A 22,648-nucleotide genomic window follows, 5' to 3' on the forward strand; every position below is an offset into this window, starting at 1 on the left:
ATGTCATTTCAAACACCTGGCTCTGAAACAGGTTATGTCATTTCAAACACCTGGCTCTGAAACAGGTTATGTCATTTCAAACACCCGGCTCTGAAACAGGTTATGTTGTCTCAAACACCTGGCTCTGAAACAGGTTATGTCATTTCAAACACCCGGCTCTGAAACAGGTTATGTTGTCTCAAACACCCGGCTCTGAAACAGGTTATGCCGTTTCGGCGACAGGTGTTTATGTTTTTGGAGTCACCGGAGCAGACTTGAGGTATCGTTTAAAGTCAAGTTTTACAACAGACTGTATATGGCTTATGCTAGTACGGGTAGTCAACAGTGTTTTGAGTGTGGGGATGTTGTAGGAGGTAAGGACGGATTTGGGGAGCCATTTCCCCACACTGGTGAGGAGATGTCCAGTACGGGTGATGGGGTACAGGAGGTGGTTCAGGTTGAGCTAGTCTCCTAGGTAGTGGAGGAGATGCCTGGCACGAGTTATGGGGTACAAGTGGGGAGTGTTGAGAGGGATGTGGCCTCAGTTGAGGTGGATCAGGAGAAGGATATGGACGTCTCTTGATATGATAGCAGTTGGCGACGACTAAATTTACAATTTACAGGAGGTAAATGGGTATCTGGATCAAGACTTTTGGAAAATCATTCAAATTGGCAGGTTTCTTTGATGTTGATTCGTTTGTGAGGTCAGCTGTGGTATTACAGAAGACGGTGAGGTTAGACCAGTTGAGTGTGAAGAAGATTTTCCGCTTGAGGAAATTTGTTACTGCTGTTACGGCAGCAAAAGGTAGTGGGAAACGTTAAGAGAAAATGAAAACGATGATAATGATAACGCCTCATTGGGTGTTTTTTCTCTCTGTTTTGTTTCTCTGTTGTTTCTTCCGTTTTTCCTTTCTTATTTCTATATGGCAATCAACTGCAAGGAACCTTAATCAACATAGACAAACTGAGCGTGATATATAATCGTATAGTACATGGCGAACTCACTTGGATTATAGTGGCTTTGAGGCGAGCCTTGCATTTCATTTTCAAAGTGGGTGACAGAAGCAAAACTGCCACCTTTTACCAAGATGTGCTCGGCATGAAGATTTTGCATCACAAAGAGTTTGAAGAAGGATGTAAGGGCCCTTATGATGGAAAATGGAGCCAGACAATGGTCGGCTTTGTGGATGATGACTTGTGGCTGAACTGATGTACGTACATACCCCAACCAGAAGCCATGGATTACAGGCAACATTCGCACTGAGCTAAAGCGTAGAGCTGCCGCTTTCAAGGAGTGGGACTCTAACCCAGAAGCTTAAATGAAAGCTTCCAACAAACCATCAAACAGGCAATACAGGACTAAGATCGAATTGTACTACCCCGGCTCCGACACTCGTCGGATGTGGCAGGGCTTGCAAACTATTACAGACTACAAATGGAAGCACAGACGAGCTAAATATCTTCTATGCTCGCTTCAAGGCAAATAACACAGAAGCATGCATGAGAGCATCAGCTGTTCCGGATGGCTGTGTGATCACGCTCTCTGCTGTCGATGTGAGTAAGACCTTTACACAGGTCAACATTCACAAAGCCGCAGGGCCAGACAGATTACCAGGACGTGTACTCCGAGCATGCGCTGACCAACTGGCAAGTGTCTTCACTGACATTTTTAACCTCTCCCTGTCTGAGTCTGTAATACCAACATGTTTCAAGCAGACCACCGTAGTCCCTGTGCCCAAGAACACTAAGGTAACGTGCCTAAATGACTACCGACCCGTAGCACTCACGTCTGTAGCCATGAAATGCCTTGAAAGGCTGGTCATGGCTCACATCAAAACCATTATCCCAGAAACCCTAGACCCACTTCAATTTGCATACCACACCAACAGATCCACAAATGATGCAATCTCTATTGCACTCCACACTGCCCTTTCCCACCTTGACAAAAAGAACACCTATGTGAGTTCCTAACACTCAGCTAAGGACCCTGGGATTAAACACCTCCCTCTGCAACTGGATCCTGGACTTCCTGACAGGCCGCCCCCAGGTGGTGAGGGTAGGTAGCAACACATCTGCCACGCCGATCCTCAACACGGGGGCCCCTCAGGGGTGCGTGCTCATTCCCCCCCTTTACTCCCTCTACACTCATGACTGCACAACTCCAACACCATCATTAGGTTTGCTGATGACGCAACAGTGGTAGGCTTGATCACCGACAATGATGAGACCGCCTATAGGTAGGAGGTCAGAGATCTGACCGTGTGGTGCAAAGACAACAACCTTTCCCTCAATGTGATCAAGATGAAGGAGATGATTGTGGACTACAGGAAAAGGAGGACCGAGCACGCCCACATTCTCATCGACGGGGCTGTAGTGGAGCAGGTTGAGAGCTTCAAGTTCCTTGGTGTTCACATCACCAACAAACTAACATGGTCCAAGCATACCAAGACAGTTGTGAAGAGGGCACAACAAAACCTATTCACTCTCAGGAGCCTGAAAAGATCTGTCATGGGTCCTCAGATCTTCAAAAGGTTTTACAGCTGCACCATCAAGAGCATCCTCACTGGTTGCATCACTGCCTGGTATAGCAACTGCTCGGCCTCGAACCGCAAGGCATTACAGACGGTAGTGCGAACGGCCCAGTACATCACCGGGGCCAAGCTTCCTGCTGTCGTGTCTTTGGCTATGCCGGATTAAGTGATATGACATGCTATTCTATAAAATCCTTTCTCTGTAATTAATATTACCTGATTGAGCTAATCAGGTAAATGTAATTAACTAGAAAGTCGGGGCACCACAAAATAATACTTATAGAGCTGTTAACCTCTACTTCATCACCCTCCCGGATCCGGGATCCTACGAAATAACATCATAAATATTCCCTTACCTTTGATGATCTTTCATCAGAATGCAGTGCCAGGAATCCTAGTTCCACAATAAATCGTTGTTTTGTTTTAGAATGTCCATTTCTTCTGTCGAATTAGCAACTTTGGCTAGCATGGTGTTGCTCACGTGTCCATGAAGATTTTACGCATGAACGAAAAATTCAAAAAGTCATAATAATAGTCGAATAAACTGGTCAAACTCAGTTGATAATCCATCTTTAGGATGTTTTTCAGAAATATATCCAATAACGTCCCAGACGGAGCATTTCTTTGTGTCTACCTAACGCATTGCAGAAAACGATATGACAAACCTAAGTGCGTAGCCAGGTACTACCAATATGGCTGACCTCTCACTCCAACGACTCCCATCCGGCCCCAGAGAAGGCTAGACACTTCATTCCACGTTCTACTGCCCGTTGACATCTAGTGGAAGGCGTATGAAGTGCATACAGATCCATAAATAAAAGACAATTGAATAGGCAATGCCTTTCACAGAGACCCATTTCAGAATTTTCACTTCCTGTTTGGAAGTTTGCCTGCCAAATGAGTTCTGTTTTACTCACAGATATAATTTAAACAGTTTTAGAAACTTCAGAGTGTTTTCTATCCAATAGTAATAATAATATGCATATCATATGATCTAGGACAGAGTACGAGGCCGTTTAAATTGGGCACGATTTTATCCAGAAGTGAAAATGGCGCTGTGGACTCTTTGGACTCCAACATGGCGGACAATGGCTGAGCGCTGTCTCAGATTATTGCATGCTGTGCTTTGTACTAAAGTTATTTAAAAAAAATAATCTAACACAGCGGTTGCATTAAGAACCAGTGTATCTTTAATTATATGTGCAACGTGTATTTTTCAGCAAAGTTTATGATGAGTTTTTCGGTTAGATTACGTGGCTGTTTCTCCGGACATTTTGGTGCCATTTGTGACACACATAAATGTATTGTATAACATGATGTCATAAGACTGTCATCTGATGAAGTTGTTCAAAGGTTAGTGATTAATTTTATCTCTATTTGTGGGTTTTGTGAAAGCTATCTTTACGGTGAAAAACATTAAAAAAATCGGACATGTTGGCTGGATTCACAAGATGTTTATCTTTCATTTGCTGTACATCATGTATTTTTCATAAAAGTTTTATGATGAGTATTTCTGTATTTCACGTTGCTCTCTGTAATTATTCTGGCTGCTTTGGTGCCATTTGTGACCATGGCTGCAATGTAAAACCACGATTTATAGCTATAAATATGCACATTTTTGAACAAAACATAAATGTATTGTATAACATGATGTCATAAGACTGTCATGTGATGAAGTTGTTCAAAGGTTAGTGATTCATTTTATCTCTATTTATGGGTTTTGTGAAAGCTATCTTTGCGGTGAAAAAATGGCGTTGTGTTTTGGGCTATTGTGGTGAGCTAACATAAATATATGTTGTGTTTTCACTGTAAAACATTAAAAAAATCGGACATGTTGGCTGGATTCACAAGATGTTTATCTTTCATTTGCTGTATTGGACTTGTGATTTCATGAAATTATATTATATGATATCCCTGTGGCGCTAGGCTAGGCTATGCTAGTCAGCGTTTCTGATGAGGATGATCCCGGATCCGGGAGGGGGGGTCGGTAGAGGTTTTTAAGTACCAACGCATATGTTCAACTGGTTGGATTACCAAAATATGGTTCATTTACCCCCACCTTCTGATGTTCCCAGAATCTCTATGTTAGCCACAGGATTTTCAATAGTCACATCAGTAGGGTAGAGAGAGGAAAAAGGAAAAAGGGGGGGAAAGGTATTTATGACTGTCATAAACCTACCACCAGGCCAGCGTCATGACACTGCCATCCAGGACCTCTATACCAGGCAGTATCAGAGGAAGGCCCTAAAAATTGTCAAAGACTCCAGCCACCCCAGTCATAGACTGTTCTCTCTGCTTCCGCACGGCAAGCGGTACCGGAGCACCAAGTCTAGGTCCAAGAAGCTTCTAAACAGCTTCTACCCCCAAGCCATAAGACTCCTGAACAGCTAATCAAATGGCTCATGCATAGCCACTTAAATAAGCCTACCTGCGTGTACATAGTTATCTCAACTACTTCGACACCAGTGCCCCCACACATTGACTCTGTACCGGTACCCCCTGTATATAGTCTCCACATTGACACTGTACCGGTACCCCCTGTATATAGCCTCCACATTGACTCTGTACCGGTACCCCCTGTATATAGCCTCCACATTGACTCTGTACCGGTACCCCCTGTATATAGCCTCCACATTGACTCTGTACCTGTACCCCCTGTATATAGACTCCACATTGACTCTGTACCGGTACCCCCTGTATATAGCCTCCACATTGACTCTGTACCGGTACCCCTTGTATATAGCCTCCACATTGACTCTGTACCGTAACACCCTGTATATAGTTTCCACATTGACTCTGTACTGGTACCCCCTGTATATATATTTTTTAAACCTTTATTTAACTAGGCAAGTCAGTTAATTAAGAACAATTTCTTATTTTCAATGACGGCCTAGGAACAGTGGGGTTAACTGCCTTGTTCAGGGGCAGAACAACAGACTTTTACCTTGTCAGCTCAGGGATTTGATCTTGCAACCTTTCGGTTACTAGTCCAACGCTCTAACCACCAGGCTACCAATAGCCCCGCTATTGTTATTTACTGCTGCTCTTTAATTATTTATTTTTCTTATCTCTTCCTTTTTTGGGGGTATTTTCTTAAAACTGCATTGTTGGTTAAGGACTTGATAGTGAGCATTTCACTGTAAGGTCTACACTTGTTGTATTCGGAGTATGTGACAAATAACATTTGATTTGATTTTGATCTACCATTATGGAGTGGGAGAATTTCAGCTAGGCAATGGCTTCCTCGGTTTGACTCTGCTGTCTAGCCAGGCTGTCAGCAATGCTAAGCGGCTTGGCTGGCCCGTCACTGAGGTTGGAAAGGTCCTCTATCTGGCTGAGGAACCAGGAGGTTAGCACTTCTACCTGGTGGACAAAGAACAGCCTCTCAATAATCCTGTACAGAAGGGTCTGGCAGGGTCTGACCTGCAGAAATCAATACACTGCTGCTCCCCCCTTCTGGGGATGAAGGTGAAAGAGAGAAATGAGGAGAAGAAGACTGTGCTGATGGGATTCACAGACACTCAGTGTTAACTACAGCTTCACAACATTGTTGGGACAGTAGATCATGGGACAGCCTTCGGGACAATAGCATTCTCCTGTCCACGTGAGCAGTTGGCAGATCCAGAAGCCTTGATGACAAAAGGAAACCATCAAATCCTTACTACCTTGGTTAGCCTGGACACCCCTGGGAAGGCTTGGTTAGCCTGGACACCCCTGGGAAGGCCTGGTTAGCTTGGGCACCCCTGGGAAGGCCTGGTTAGCCTGGACACCCCTGGGAAGGCTTGGTTAGCCTGGACACCCCTGTGAAGGCTTGGTTAGCGTGGACACCCCTGGGAAGGCTTGGTTAGCTTGGACACCCCTGGGAAGGCTTGGTTAGCTTGGACGTCCCTGGGAAGGCTTGGTTAGCCTGGACACCCCTGGGAAGGCTTGGTTAGCCTGTACACCCCTGGGAAGGCTTGGTTAGCCTGGACACCCCTGGGAAGGCTTGGTTAGCCTGTACACCCCTGGGAAGGCCTGGTTAGCCTGGACACCCCTGGGAATGCTTGGTTAGCTTGGACACCCCTGGGAAGGCCTGGTTAGCTTGGACACCCCTGGGAAGGCTACAGTAGAAGTGAGTAATTTGGGTTGATTCAGATGCCCAAGAGATCTGCTTTGTAGTTTGAGTGTTCATAGTGTTGTGGGTTCCCAGACCCAAACTCTCTCTCTCCCATCTCCTCCCACCATTTTAGATTGGAAAAACGTCAACAGAGGAATCAACTGAAAGAGAGACTCTCTCTCTGTCTGGTTCAACATTACATTGGTGATGCAGTAAATTATTGCTGAACAACAGAAGCCCAAAGCCAGATTACCTTCTGACTCCTAAATGAATGGACGGTAGAGAAGGTAATTTTCTGCTTGTCTGCATATGGATTTGACTTATGCCTGAGTCTCTCCCCCTATCTTTCTCTCTCTCCATCTCTCTCACACTTTCTTTCACTTTATCGCTCTCTCCATCTCTCTCACACTTTCTCTCACTCTCTCTAATCTCTCTTCCTCTTTCTCACACTCTCTCTATCCCTTTCTCTCTCCCCCTCTTATTCTCCACCTCTATCACTCTATCGCTCTCTCTCCCCCTCTCTCTATCCCTCCCTCTCTCTCTATCTACCCCTCTCTCTCACCACCTCTATCACTCTCTATCGCTCCCCCCTCTCAATTCAATTCAATTCAAGGGGCTTTATAGGCATGGGAAACATATGCTAACATTGCCAAAGCAAGTGAAGTAGATAATGTACAAAAGTGAACAAATGTGAACAGTAAACATTACACTTACAGAAGTTCCAAGAGAATAAAGACATTTCAAATGTTATATTATGTATATATACAGTGTTGCAACAATGTGCAAATGGTTAAAGTACAAAAGTGAAATTATATAAACATAAATATGGGTTGTATTTACAATGGTGTTTGTTCTTCACTGGTTGCCCTTTTCTTGTGGCAACAGGTCACAAACCTTGCTGCTGCAAATCTTGCTGCTTCACCCAGTAGATATGGGAGTTGATCAAAATCGGGTTTGTTATCGAATTCTTTGTGGATCTGTTTAATTTGAGGGAAATATGTGTCTCTAATATGGGCATACATTTGGCAGGCGGTTAGGAAGTGCAGCTCAGTTTCCACCTCATTTTGTGGGCAGTGTGCACATAGCCTGTCTTCTCTTGAGAGCCAGGTCTGCCTACGGCGGCTTTTCTCAATAGCAAGGCTATTCTCACTGAGTCTGTACATGGTCAAAGTTTGGGTCAGTCACAGTGGTCAGGTATTCTGCCACTGTGTACTCTCTGTTTAGGGCCAAATAGCATTCTAGTTTGCTCAGTTTTTTTGTTAATTCTTTCCAATGTGTCAAGTAATTATCTTTTTGTTTTCTCATGATTTGGTTTGGTCTAATTGTGTCTAATTGTGTTGCTGTCCTGGGGCTCTGTCTGTTTGTGTTTGAGAACAGAGCCACAGGACCAGCTTGCTTAAGGGACTCTTCTCCAGGTTCATCTCTCTGTAGGTGATGGCTTTGTTATGTAAGGTTTGGGAATCTCTTCCTTTTAGGTGGTTGTAGAATTTAACGGCTCTTTTCTGGATTTTGATAGTTACCGGGTATTGACCTAATTCTGCTCTGGAAGCATTATTTGGTGTTTTATGTTGTACACAGAGGATATTTTTGCAGAATTATGCATGCAGAGTCTCAATTTGGTGTTTGTCCCATTTTGTGAATTCTTGGTTGGTGAGCGGACCACAGAACACTTAACCTTAAAGGGCAATGGGTTCTGTAAAAGATTCAAGTATTTTTAACCAGATCCTAATTGGTATGTAGAATTTTATGTTCCTTTTGATGGCATAGAATACCCTTCTTGCCTTGTCTCTCAGATCGTTCACAGGTTTGTGGAAGTTACCTGTGGCACTGATGTTTAGGCCAAGGTATGTATCGTTTTTGTGTGTTCTAGTGCAATGGTGACTAGATGGAATTTGTATTTGTGGTCCTGGCAACTGGACCTTTTTTGGAACACCATTATTTTCATCTTACTGAGATTTACTGTCAGGGCTCAGGTCTTGCAGAATCTGTGCAGAAGATCCAGGTGCTGCTGTAGGCCCTCCTTGGTTGGATGACAGAAGCACCAGATCGTCAGCAAATATTCGATATTTGACGTCAGATTCTAATAGGGTGAGGCCAGGTGCTGTAGACTGTTCTTGTCACGTTCCTGACCGGTTTTCTGTTATTTTGTATGTGTTTGACGGTCAGGGCGTGAGTTTGGGTGGGTAGTCTATGTTATGTGTTTCTATGTTTGTTAAAGGGTGACCTGATATGGTTCTCAATTAGAGGCAGGTGGTTTTCATTTCCTCTGATTGAGAGCCATATTAAGGTAGGTGTTTTCACATTGATTGTTGTGGGTGGTTGTCTTCCGTGTCTGTGTCTGCGCACCACACGGGACTGTTTCGGTTTGTTCGTTCGTTAGTTGTAGTCTGTAGTCTGTACCTGTTCGTGCGTTCTTCATGTGTTATGTAAGTTCTCATGTTTTAGGTCAGTCTACGTTGTTATTTGTTTTGTAGTTTATTCAAGTGTTTTTCGTGTTTTCGTTTTCGTCTGTAAATAAATCATTATGTCCTATTCCAACGCTGCATTTTGGTCGAATCCTTGCTCCTCCTCTTCGGATGAAGAGGAGGAGGAAATCCGTTACAGAACCACCCACCGAACCAGGACCAAGCAGTGTGAGTTCGAGCAGCGGCCAAATAATCAGGACTCGTGGACTTGGGAGGAAGTATTGGAGGGAAAAGGACACTGGGCTCATATTGGGGAATATCGCCGCGCTCGTGAGGAGATGGAAGCAGCGAGAGCCCAGGAGCGGTGGTATGAGGAGGCAGCAAGGAGACGTGGCTGGAAGCCCGCGAAGAAACCCCAAAAATGTATTGGGGGGGGGGCTAAGAGGTAGTGGGCCAAGGGCAGGTAGGAGACCTGCGCCCACTTCCCAGGCTAACCGTGGAGAGCGGGAGTACGGGCAGACACCGTGTTACGCAGTAGAGCGCACGGTGTCTCCTGTACGTGTTCATAGCCCGGTGCGGGTTATTCCACCTCCCCGCACTGGTAGGGCTAGATTGGGCATTGAGCCAGGTGTCATGAAGCCGGCTCAACGCGTCTGGTCTCCAGTGCGTCTCCTCGGGCCGGCATACATGGCACCAGCCTTACGCATGGTGTCCCCGGTTCGCCTACATAGCCCGGTGCGGGTTAATCCACCTCCCCGCACTGGTCGGGCAACGGGGAGCATTCAACCAGGTAAGGTTGGGCAGGCTCAATGCTCAAGGGAGCCAGTACGCCTGCACGGTCCGGTATTTCCGGCGCCACCTCCCCGCCCCAGCCCAGTACCACCAGTGCCTACTCCACGCACCAGGCTTCCAGTGCGTTTCCAGAGCCCTGTTCCTCCTCCACGCACTCTCCCTATGGTGCGTGTCTCCAGCCCAGTGCCTCCAGTTCCGGCACCACGCACTAAGCCACCTGTGCGTCTCCAGAGCCCTGTACACACTGTTCCTTCTCCCCGTACTCGTCCTGATGTGCGTGCCCTCAGCCCGGTGCCACCAGTGCCGGTACCACGCACCAGGTCCATAGTGCGTTTTGAGAGTCCAGTGTGCCCTGTCCCTGCTCCCCGCACTAGCCTGAAGGTGCGTGTCCTTAGCCCGGTGCCTCCAGTTCCGGCACCACGCACCAGGCCTACAGTGCGCCTCATCCGGCCAGAGCCATCCGTCTGCCCAGTGCCATCTGAGCCATCCGTCTCCCCAGTGCCATCTGAGCCATCCGTCTCCCCAGCGCCATCTGAGCCATCCGTCTCCCCAGCGCCATCTGAGCCATCCGTCTCCCCAGCGCCATCTGAGCCATCCGTCTCCCCAGCGCCATCTGAGCCATCCGTTTGCCCAGTGCCGTCTGAGCCATCCGTCTGTCCCGAGCCATTAGAGCCGCCCGTCTGTCCCGAGCCGTCAGAGCCGTTAGTCAGTCAGGAGCCGCTAGAGCCATTCGTCAGTCAGGATCTGCCAGAGCCGCCAACCAGACAGGATCTGCCAGAGCCGCCAACCAGACAGGATCTGCCAGAGCCGCCAACCAGACAGGATCTGCCAGAGCCGCCAACCAGACAGGATCTGCCAGAGCCGCCAACCAGACAGGATCTGCCAGAGCCGTCAGCGAGCCATGAGCGTCCAGAGCCGTCAGCCAGCCATGAGCGTCCAGAGCCGTCAGCCAGCCATGAGCGTCCAGAGCCGTCAGCCAGCCATGAGCGTCCAGAGCCGTCAGCGAGCCATGAGCGTCCAGAGCCGTCAGCGAGCCATGAGCGTCCAGAGCCGTCAGCGAGCCATGAGCGTCCAGAGCCGTCAGCCAGCCATGAGCGTCCAGAGCCGTCAGCCAGCCATGAGCGTCCAGAGCCGTCAGCCAGCCATGAGCGTCCAGAGCCGTCAGCCAGCCATGAGCGTCCAGAGCCGTCAGCCAGCCATGAGCGTCCAGAGCCGTCAGCCAGCCATGAGCGTCCAGAGCCGTCAGCCAGCCATGAGCGTCCAGAGCCGTCAGCTAGCCATGAGCGTCCAGAGCCGTCAGCCAGTCATGAGCTGCCCCTCAGCCCAGAGCTGCCATTTATCCAGAACTGCCCCTCAGTCCAGAGCTGTCTCTCTGTCCGGAGCTGCCCTTCAGTCCGGAGTTGCCCCTCTATCCTGAGCTACCTCTCTATCCTGACCTACCTCTCTGTCCTGAGCTATCTCTCTGTCCTGAGCTACCTTATCCCGGTGCTGCCCCTTGTCCCGGTGCTGCCCCTTATCTTAAGGTTACCATTTAAATTAAGTGGGTGTAATATGAGGGTGGTCATTCTAAGGGGGAGACGTAAGCTGGGATTGACTATGGTGGGGTGGGGACCTCGCCCAGAGCCTGAGCCACCACCGTGGTCAGACGCCCACCCAGACCCTCCCCTAGACTTTTGGTGGTGCGTTCGGAGTACGCACCTTGAGGGGGGGGTTATGTCACGTTCCTGACCGGTTTTCTGTTATTTTGTATGTGTTTGACGGTCAGGGCGTGAGTTTGGGTGGGTAGTCTATGTTATGTGTTTCTATGTTTGTTAAAGGGTGACCTGATATGGTTCTCAATTAGAGGCAGGTGGTTTTCATTTCCTCTGATTGAGAGCCATATTAAGGTAGGTGTTTTCACATTGATTGTTGTGGGTGGTTGTCTTCCGTGTCTGTGTCTGCGCACCACACGGGACTGTTTCGGTTTGTTCGTTCGTTAGTTGTAGTCTGTAGTCTGTACCTGTTCGTGCGTTCTTCATGTGTTATGTAAGTTCTCATGTTTTAGGTCAGTCTACGTCGTTATTTGTTTTGTAGTTTATTCAAGTGTTTTTCGTGTTTTCGTTTTCGTCTGTAAATAAATCATTATGTCCTATTCCAACGCTGCATTTTGGTCGAATCCTTGCTCCTCCTCTTCGGATGAAGAGGAGGAGGAAATCCGTTACAGTTCTAGTGCCCTCGCCAATTCGTTGATATGTTGAAGAGGGTGGGGCTTAAGCTGCATCCCTGTCTCACCCCACGGCTGTGTGGGAAGAAATGTTTTTTGCCAATTTTAAACGCACACTTGTTGCTTGTGTACATGGATTTCATAATGTCGTATGTTTTTCCCCCAACACCACTTTCCATCAATTTGTATAGCAGACCCTCATGCCAAATTGAGTTGAAGGCTTTAAAAAAAAATCAATTAGGTTATGCAGGGTGAATACCTGGTCTGTCGTACGATAATTTGGTAAAAAGCCAATTTGACATTTGCTCAGTACATTGTTCTCACTCAGGAAATATATGAGTCTGCTATTAATGATAATGCAGAGGAATTTCCCAAGGTTGCTGTTGACGCATATACCACATTAGTTATAGGGGTCAAATTTGTCTCCACTTTTGTGGATTGGGGTGATCAGTCCTTGGTTCCAAATATTGAGGAAGATGCCAGAGCTGAGGAGGATGTTAAAGACTTTTAGTATAGCCAATAGAAATTTGTGTCTGTATATTTTATTATTTCATTGAGGATACCATCAACACCACAGGCCTTTTTGGGTTGGAGGGTTTTTATTTTGTCCTGTAGGTCATAATCCAGTGGTTAATCGGACAATTGGATAATCCAGTGGTTTCTGATAGTCTTTAATAGTTGATTCTAGGATTTGTATTTGATCATGTAAATGTTTTTGGAGAAGTGGTTTACCCATATATTTCCATTAGGATAGATAATTCTTCATGTTGTTGTTTGTTTAGTGTTTTCCAATTTTCCCAGCAGTGGTTGGAGTCTTCAATTACATTGAGTGGATTTGTGACGTGCTGTTCCTTCTTTTTCCGTAGTGTATTTCTGTATTGTTTTATTTATTCACCATAGTGAAGGTGTAGACTCAGGTTATCTGGGTCTCCATGTTTTTGGTTGGACAGGTTTCTCAATTTCTTTCTTAAGTTATTGCATTCTTTATCAAACTATTTGTCATTGTTGTTAATTTTCTTCGGTTTTCTGTTTGAAATATTTAGATTTAATAGGGAAGCTGAGAGGTCAAATATACTGTTAAGATTTTCTACTGCCAAGTTTACACCTTCACTATTACAGTGGAACGGTCTGTCCAGTAAATTGTCTGAAAGGGATTGAATTTGTTGTTGCCTAATTGTTTTTTGCAAAGTTTCCACACTACATTCCTTCCAGCTATAGCATTTCTTAATATTACTCAGTTCCTTTGGCTTTGATGCCTCATGACTGAGTATTGCTCTGTTCAAGTAGACTGGGATTTTGCTGTGATCTGATAGGGGTGTCAGTGGGCTTACTGTGAACACTCTGAGAGACTCTGGGTTGAGGTCAGTGATAAAGTAGTCTACAGTGCTATTGCCAAAATATGAGCTATAGGTGTACCTACCATAATAGTCCCCTCAAAGCCTACCATTGACTACATACATACCCAGTGTGTGACAGAGCTGCAGGAGTTGTGACCCGTTTTTGTTGGTTATGTTGTCATAGTTGTGCCTAGGGGGGCACATGGGGGAGGGAATGCTGTCACCTCCAGGCAGGTGTTTGTCCCCCTGTGTGCTGAGGATGTCAGGTTCTTGTCCAGTTCTGGCATTTACATCGCCACAGACTAGTGCATGTCCCTGGGCCTGAAAATGGTTCATTTCCCCCTCCAGGATGGAGAAGCTGTCTTCATTAAAGTATGGGGATTCTAGTGGAGGGATATAGGTAGCAGACAGGAGGACATTTTTCTCTGTTAAGCTCATTTCCTTTTTAATTTCTAGCCAAATGTAAAATGTTCCTGTTTTGATTAATGTAATAGAGTGAGTTAGGTCTGCTCTATACCAAATTAGCATACCCCCTGAGTCCCTTCCCTGTTTCACACCTGGTAGTTTGGTGGATGGGACTACCAGCTCTCTGTAACCTAGAGGGCAACCAGTGGGTCTGTCTCCTCTATACCACCCACCTGGTAGTTTGGTGGATGGAACTACCAGCTCTCTGTAACATAGAGGGCAACCAGTGGGTCTGTCTCCTCTATACCACACACCTGGTAGTTTGGTGGATGGGACTACCAGCTCTCTGTAACATAGAGGGCAACCAGTGGGTCCGTCTCCTCTATACCATATTTGTTGTAGGATGACAATGTCTGTATTTCCGATTTCTTTCGTGAAGTCCAGGTTCCTGCTCTTTAGGCCAAAGGCAGATGACCTCAGGCCTTGGACATTCCTGGATGAAATAGTGAAGGCTTCGTGTTCCATAAAGTGTCCAATGTTGTTGGCCTTGTGGTTTGGCCTCAGGCCAGTAAGTGTGAGCAGAGCCTACTGAGAATCTGGTACATTCCATTGGCTTGGGATAGTGTAAGAATGGGGGTTGGGCCTGTTTGCCTGCTCGCGGCCTGGGTCTATGTTTGACGTCCATGATGAGGCTCTCTTTGCGGGAGTGTGGGGCATGAGGTGGGCAGGAGGGGCATAGGTCAGATCTGAGGGGGCCTAAATAGGGTGTTGGCATGGTTGACTTGGGGGGGTGTTGATTGGTTGTGGTGGTGGTGTGGATGTGGCTGGTGGTGTTGTGGTCTGGATGTAGGTCCTCTATGTGTAGGTCCGGGGGGGGGGGGGGGGGTCCTGCAGTTCTGGGAGGGGTGTCTATTGATCTGTTGCTCCTATGTGAAGTGTTGGGGCTGCGTTTGAGAGTGATGTCCTTTAGAGTCCGGGTGAAGGTGGGCACTTCTGCCTTGTAGAGGTGGACCTGGTCATAAAGGCTGTTCAAGTCCAGGGTGGAGTGGTGGGCCAGGAAAACATTTGGTTTTGAGGCACAGTCACAGGAAATACTTGCGTTTACCTGCTGTATGGTAGCAGGGTGGCAGTCTTTTCGTGGTAGCAGGGTGGAGATAACCACTTGTGCGTTGGGGAAAGTAGAAGAATCTTTTTCAATCACTCCCTTCAGTGCTGTGGCCACCCTGTCCTGCTGTGCTCTCAGGTCATTTGTGCCTGTGTATTATTATGTGGCTGAACCTAGTTGGTCCTCAGACAGAAGGTCTAGGGCACGCTGGGTGTTTGGACACCAGAGTTTAGACACTCTGTGTTTGGGGATTTCTTTTTTTATTGTATATATTTCCCGTTTGAGTCCATAAAGAGTACAATCTGTGTCTTGTGTATGTCCTCAGTGGGTGTGGGGGTTGTCAGGAGGGCTATCAGGGTGGCTGACAGGGGGGGTGCTCAGAGGGGGTGAGATCCCCTTGGCTTAGGGTTCTTCATTTGTCTGTTCTGCTGGGATGTCGACGCTATGGTCAGGGTCTGTGGTGGACTGTTCTGCTGTGGTGTCGAGACTTATGTCGGGAGCTGAGGTGGGCTGTTCTGCTGGCTTCTCTGCGGGGGTGGCCACCTCTAGAAGGGGTTCTCTGTCACACGCCATTCCCCTCACCCTCTCCTCCAGCAGTCTGATCCTCTCCTCTAGTGCTCTGTTCTTCTCCTGCTCCTGCACGTGCTCTATCTCCTGTTTATGTTGTCTCACCACAGTCCAGAGTGCAGATATGTCTCTCTCCACCTCCAGCTCTCCGGGTCTGGTTAAGGGGGTGTTGTTGTGCTGGACTGTTGTCTGGGTCTGTGCTGACTGGAGTGTAATCACCTGCTGTTCCAGCTCCACCTGCCTTACTTTCAGCTGGGTAAATGTATCCTTCATTTCAATGAGGGGGTAGTACTCTGTGCTGTGAGGTTGACTTTCCGCTTGGGGTTGCTCGTCTGTGGGGTTATATAATGAAGAGGTCTGGTCTGACCCGCTCGGGGTGGGGGTATCTTTCTCAAGGGAGAGCTTCTCCTGCTGGACTATAAATCTTTGATTAGGTGAAAGTCCAGCTGAAACTGTTTGGGGTTGCCCTGTACCAATACTGTTCCAGACTTATAGAGATTTATATTAGATGACTCAGAGTCCTCATTGTCTAATATCCTGAGTTTCCACCCCTCTTAACAGAGGGGTAGTGTGTTAATATAACATCGTGCCATGCCAGGGGATGGTCTGTGTGGAAGATTAAGTTGCTTATGTTGTCATTTTTATAATAGTCAGCAAAAAGTCTCTTTATTTTCCATAAGGAGGTTCATTTTGTACTCTTTTCTTGCCTTATCATTTTTTACATGAGGAGGGTACTGTATTTTAATTACCTCTGAACAGTGGGAGGCAGCTTCTAAGCCCTCTCCATTTGGTTGGAGTAGCCTGTTTGATTATCCTGCCATTGTTGGGCTAAAGGGCTTTGACACCTCTCACTTGACACGTCAGTGCTAATTGAAGTTGTTATCCCTTTGTCCTAGCAAGCTTGGTAGCCTTCATTTAGAATTCAGTCCTTATAAAGTAAAATATATCATTGTAATGTATTCTTCTTCTTGGCCTTTAACTATAAATTATAGCTTCAGACTAAACATCACTCACTCAGTTCCAGGTTGGATGGAGTTTTCATGTTTCTGTTTGTTTGCCAGAGCTTTTGCTGTATAGTTTGGGAATAATCATCTTTTGTATATATTATTGTATATATATATATATTTGAATAATCATTTTTGGTAGTTGTAAACCTTCCAGGTAATTCCGTAATTCCGTCCAAAATCAGTTTTGTAGGTTTTGAGTTTTGATTTGGAGTGAAGGTTATGTTGTGGAGGGTAGTATCCTGTATATGTTCCTGACAAAAAAAATCCAAGTTTATCTAACTCTAAATCTCTATATATTTTTAAGAACATGCTGAAAAATGCAGGAGCTCATCTGCTCATGACCTCTCTGTCTCTCTCCACTGGTCGGTCTCTCAATTCAATTCAATTCAATTCAAGGGGCTTTATTGGCATGGGAAACATGTGTTAACATTGCCAAAGCAAGTGACCTGTCTCTCTCTCCCTCTCTCTCCCATCTCCTCCCACCATTTTAGCTTGGAAAAATGTAAACAGAGGATTCAACTGAAAGAGAGACTCTCTCTCTGTCTGGTTCAACATTGCATTGGTGATGCAGTAAATTATTGCTGAACAACAGAAGCCCAAAGCCAGATTACCTTCTGTCTCCTAAATGAATAGACGGTAGAGAAGGTAATTTTCTGCTTGTCTGCATATGGATTTGATTTATGCCTGAGTCTCTCCCCCTATCTTTCTCTCTCTCCATCTCTCTCACACTTTCTCTCGCTCTCTCTCCCCCTCTTATTCTCCCCCTCTATTTCTCCACCTCTATCACTCTCTAACACTCTCACTCCCCCTCTCTCTATCTCCCCCTGTCTCTCCAACTATCACACTCTCCCCCTCTCTCTATCCCTCCCTCTCTCTCTCTCCCCCTCTATTGCTCTCTCTACCCCCCTCTCTCTCCACCTCTATCCCTCCCTCTCTCTCTCCACCTCTATCCCTCCCTCTCTCTCTCCACCTCTATCCCTCCCTCTCTCTCTCCACCTCTATCCCTCCCTCTCTCTCTCCTCTCACTCTCTCCTCTCTCTCACTCCTCTCTCTCCTCTCTCTCTCCTATCTCTCTCTCGATCTCAAATCTCTCTCCTCTCACTCTCTCCTCTCTCTCTCTCCTCTCTCTCTCCTCTCTCTCTCTTCTCTATCTCGATCTCAAATCTCTCTCCTCTCACTCTCTCCTCTCTCTCACTCCTCTCTCTCTCCTCTCTCGATCTCAAATCTCTCTCCTCTCACTCTCTCTTCTCTCTCACTCCTCTCTCTCTCTACTCATATTTGTTTTGTCCCTGTTTGAAGTGTGACTTTTTAGGAAAGCATTGAATTTCCAGACATGAGCCAGTCTGATGCTGAAAGTCCGTCGCCTCCTCGAGGAAATGTAAATGTGAAGCCGTCAGTTAGTTAGAAGTTGGCGTTTGAATATTTTTCTGGTGGGAGAAGGCGGGGTCGAGGCTTGACGCTGTTTTTGTTTGTTGTTTTTGACTTACTTGTTGACTCACTGTCTGACTGGAGTGTTGGAAGTGATCAGACTATAACAGAGGTTACGTCCCTAATAGCATTATATCCCTATATAGTTTGACCAGAGACACAAGTAGTGCACTATATAGGGAATAGGGTGATATTTTTGACTGAGCCATAGGCTGTCCTAACCTTTCTGTTCGAATGGCTGTATTACTGTTATCACAGAGTTGTTACAGACAAGGAGCAACTCAGAACAGTCTGTCCACACTTATGTCATTGCAGTCATCGTTTAAATTACAAAAGCAATTTTATTCATCGCAAGCAAATTGTTTCCCGAAGCACCCAAGCAATTTAAAGAGAACTCAGTTTGGAAGATTTTTTTAACTGTGTGTTCTGTTCTCTCCCATACAGAACCTGAAGAGAAGGAGGAGGAGGAGAAGGAGAAGGAGAGGGAGAGGCAGGAGGAGAAGATGGAGGAGGAGAAGATGGAGAAGGAGGAGGAGGATAAGAAGGAGAAAGACAAAGAGAAGAAGGAGAAGTTAAAGCCAAAGGAGGAGAAGGAGAAGGAGAAGGAGAAGAAGGAGAAGTTAAAGCCAAAGGAGGAGAAGGAGAAGGAGAAGATGGAGAAGGAGGAGAAGGAGGAGGAGGATAAGGAAGAGAAAGAAAAAAAGAAGAAGGAGAAATTCAAGCAGAAGGAGGAGAAGGAGAAGGAGAAGATGGAGAAGGAGGAGAAGGAGGAGGAGGATAAGGAAGAGAAAGAAAAAAAGAAGAAGGAGAAATTCAAGCAGAAGGAGGAGAAGGAGAAGGAGAAGATGGAGGAGGAGGAGAAGAAGGAGGAGGAGGAGGAGATGGAGGAGGAGGAGGAGAAAGATGAGAAAGAGGAGAAAGGGGAGAAGGAGATGGAGAAGAAGGAGGAGGAGGAGGAGGAGGAGAAGAAGGAGGAGGAGGAAGAGATGGAGGAGGAGGAGGAGGAGGAGGAGGAGAAAGATGAGAAAGAGGAGAAGGAGGAGGAGAAAGATGAGAAAGAGGAGAAAGAGATGGAGAAGAAGGAGATAGCGGAGTTGGAGAAAGACACTCCCGCTAGTGAAAGTGAGTAGTTGATGTCATCTAATGATTTGTACGTGTACATTTAATGTCATTTAGCTGTGTGTACATGTCACTTTATACCTCTGACACAACAGGTTACACAGGGGAAGAGGCAAGAGGTTACACAGAGTAAGAGGCAAGAGGTTACACAGGGGAAGAGACAAGACAAGAGGTCAAGTACATTGTGTTAGCAAATCAACTCTTCTGTTAGTTCATAATAGTACAACAGTTGTGGGTGTATGCACAAACTGCTCACTCATTTGGTTAAAAGGCCTTGTGGAGACGTTGAGGATACCTTGTGGAGATCTTGTGGATACCTTGTGGAGACCTTGTGGGGATCTTGTGGAGACCTTGTGGAGATCTTGTGGATACCTTGTGGAGACCTTGTGGGGATCTTGTGGAGATCTTGTGGATAACTTGTGGAGACCTTGTGGGGATCTTGTGGAGACCTTGTGGAGATCTTGTGGATACCTTGTGGAGACCTTGTGGGGATCTTGTGGAGACCTTGTGGAGATCTTGTGGATACCTTGTGGATACCTTGTGGGGATCTTGTGGAGACCTTGTGGAGATCTTGTGGATAACTTGTGGAGACCTTGTGGGGATCTTGTGGAGACCTTGTGGAGACCTTGTGGAGACCTTGTGAAGTCCTTGTGAGGTCCTTGTGGAGATCTAGTGGAGACCTTGCGAAGTCCTTATGGAGATCTTGTGGAGACCTTGTGGAGACCTTGTGAAGTCCTTGTGGAGATCTAGTGGAGACCTTGTGGAGACCTTGTGAAGTCCTTGTGGAGATCTTGTGGAGACCTTGTGGAGAGTATAAGGCTGTCTGACTCCAGTCTGGTGCACAGGCTCTAGAACAGTGTTTCCAAACCAGGGGTGCTAGGACCCTGGGGGTACTTGGCCTATCCAGCGAGTGCTAGGACCCTGGGGATACTTGGCCTATCCAGAGGGTACTATGACCCTGGGGGTACGTGGCCTATCCAGCGGGTACTAAGACCCTGGGAATACTTGGCCTATCCAGGGGGTACTAAGACCCTGGGAATACTTGGCCTATCCAGCGGGTACTAAGACCCTGGGAATACTTGGTCTATCCAGAGGGTACTAAGACCCTGGGAATACTTGGTCTATCCAGAGGGTACTAAGACCCTGGGAATACTTGGCCTATCCAGCGGGTACTAAGACCCTGGGAATACTTGGCCTATCCAGCAGGTACTAAGACCCTGGGGATACTTGGCTTATCCAGAGTGTGCTAGGACCCTAGATGTACTTGGCCTATCCAGAGTGTGCTAGGACCCTGGATGTACTTGGCCTATCCAGAGTATGCTAGGACTCTGGATGTACTTGGCCTATCCAGAGGGCACTGGGGTCTTGGGGGTACTTGGCTTATCCAGAGGGGTTACTAGGATCCTGGGGGTACTTGGCCTATCCAGAGGGCACTGGGATCTTGGGGGTACTTGGTTTATCCAGAGGGGTTACTAGGATCCTGGGGGTACTTGGCCTATCCATATGGGTTACTTGAGAAGACCTAAGGCCTACTGGTAAAATGCACATGAGGGGGTACTCCAGGGGTACTCCAGGGGTACTCCAGGAATTCAGTTGGTGGTACTGTAACCAAAAAAGGTTGGTAACCACTGATGTAAGAGATACCTAGACATATACTTCAGTATCCTACATGTACAGAAATTGTGGGTGTTTGATCATGAACAAACTTCCCCCCAAGAGTCTGTTCAGTCAGTGAGACCTTATGGAGAATGAGAGTATCTCATGTCGTTATGAGTGGTGATGAGTGATCATATTTTACTATCCTTCAATATCCTACAATGCCCACAGCATCGCAGAGATAGAAAACTCTCTCTCTCTCTCTCTCTCTCTCTCAATTCAATTCAATTCAATTCAATTCAAGGGGCTTTATTGGCATGGGAAACATGTGTTAACATTGCCTAAGCAAGTGAGGTCCTTCTCTCTCTCTCTCTCTCTCTCTCTCTCTCTCTCTCTCTCTCTCTCTCTCTCTCTCTCTCTCTCTCTCTCTCTCTCTCTCTCTCTCTCTCTCTCTCTCTCTCGCTCTCTCTCTCTCTCTCTCTCTCTCGCTCTCTCTCGCTCTCAGTGCACACAGTGTACTCTGAAAATATAGTTTCCAAGCTACCAATTACTTCATGTCGTTATGAGTGGTGATGAGTGATCATATTTTAGTATCCTTCAATATCCTACAATGCCCACAGCATCGCAGAGATAGAAAACTCTCTGTCTCTCTCTCTCTCTCTCTCTCTCTCTCTGTCTCTCTCTCTCTCTCTCTCTCTCTCTCTCTCTCTCTCTCTCTCTCTCTCTCTCTCTCTCTCTCTCTCTCTCGCTCTCTCTCTCTTTCGCTCTCGCTCGCTCTCTCTCGCTCTCTCTCTCTCGCTCTCTCTCTCTCAGTGCACACAGTGTACTCTGAAAATATAGTTTCCAAGCTACCAATTACTTCACACTGGAAGAAGTTTTAAGCCTCATGTCCCACTGGGCACAGATGTCAATTCGTTGAAAGACGTGGAAACAACATTGATTCAACCAGTGTGTGCCCAGCGGCCACCCCTTAAGAAAATTATAGTTTACTTACCTGAAGTTACTTTGAAAAACTACTTTGAGAAAAATGATCATATATAAATCTGAAATGTCATAGATTACAAATTGCAAGAACTGAACATTCTGATGCCAGATGTTGACAGAACGTGTAATTTATTTATATTAAACACAACAGCTATGTTTCAAGGGAGAATTAAGCAGGTCTGATACCAGAAAAATAAAGAAAATAATTTCCTACCTCGTCCATATACGGGATTTCTTTTTTTAAAGTGTGTAGTTGTAATGTCGAGACTCAACATGTTCACTCTAAAATGTATGTCAAACAAAAAACAATGATTGTAAAGTTAAACAACTTTATGCACAAAGACTACTTTGAAAAACTTCCACAGAAAATGTTATCAAAATATATTTACTTGAAGAATAATACAGAGGTGGATAGAAACATTTTGGAACCATTTTTTTAAGAGTGTAGTTCAACTAGTTATTTTGCAGTAGCTTGGTGTAGAGTTTGCTGTTTATCCCTCTCTCGGTCTTTTCAGCTCTTCTCAGAATGGGCTGCCCGCTGTCCTCTGGTATTCTGCTTCAGCCTCCTCCACTCTGTCTCTCTCACAGTCTTTTCCTCCCTCCCTCACTCACTCACTCCATCCATCTCTCCATCGCTCCCTCGCTCCCTCTCTCCATCTTTTCCTCGCTCCATCGCTCCATCTTTTCCTCCCTCTCTCCATCTCTCCCCCCTATCCTCCCTCGCTCCCTCTCTCCATCTCTCCCTCTTTTCCTCCCTCGCTCCCTCTCTCCATCTCTCCCTCTTTTCCTCCCTCGCTCCCTCTCTCCATCTCTCCCTCTTATCCTCCCTCACTCCCCTCTCTCCATCTCTCCCTCTTATCCTCCCTCACTCCCCTCTCTCCATCTCTCCCTCTTTTCCTCCCTCACTCCCTCACTCCCCTCTCTCCATCTCTCCCTCTTTTCCTCCCTCGCTCCATCTCTCCATCTCTCCCTCTTTTCCTCCCTCGCTCCCTCTCTCCATCTCTCCCTCTTTTCCTCCCTCGCTCCATCTCTCCATCTCTCCCTCTTTTCCTCCCTCGCTCCCTCTATCCATCTCTCCATCTTTTCCTCCTTCA

At 46.6% G+C, this 22,648-nt stretch overlaps 1 pseudogene; it reads left to right on the forward strand.

The window, feature by feature from the left end:
• Positions 1–995: 995 nt before the first annotated feature.
• On the forward strand, positions 996–6,242 carry LOC120041285 (annotated as a pseudogene).
• Positions 6,243–22,648: the final 16,406 nt, after the last annotated feature.

Source organism: Salvelinus namaycush, unplaced genomic scaffold, assembly GCF_016432855.1.
Source record: "Salvelinus namaycush isolate Seneca unplaced genomic scaffold, SaNama_1.0 Scaffold430, whole genome shotgun sequence".
Taxonomy (NCBI): Eukaryota; Metazoa; Chordata; class Actinopteri; order Salmoniformes; family Salmonidae; genus Salvelinus; species Salvelinus namaycush.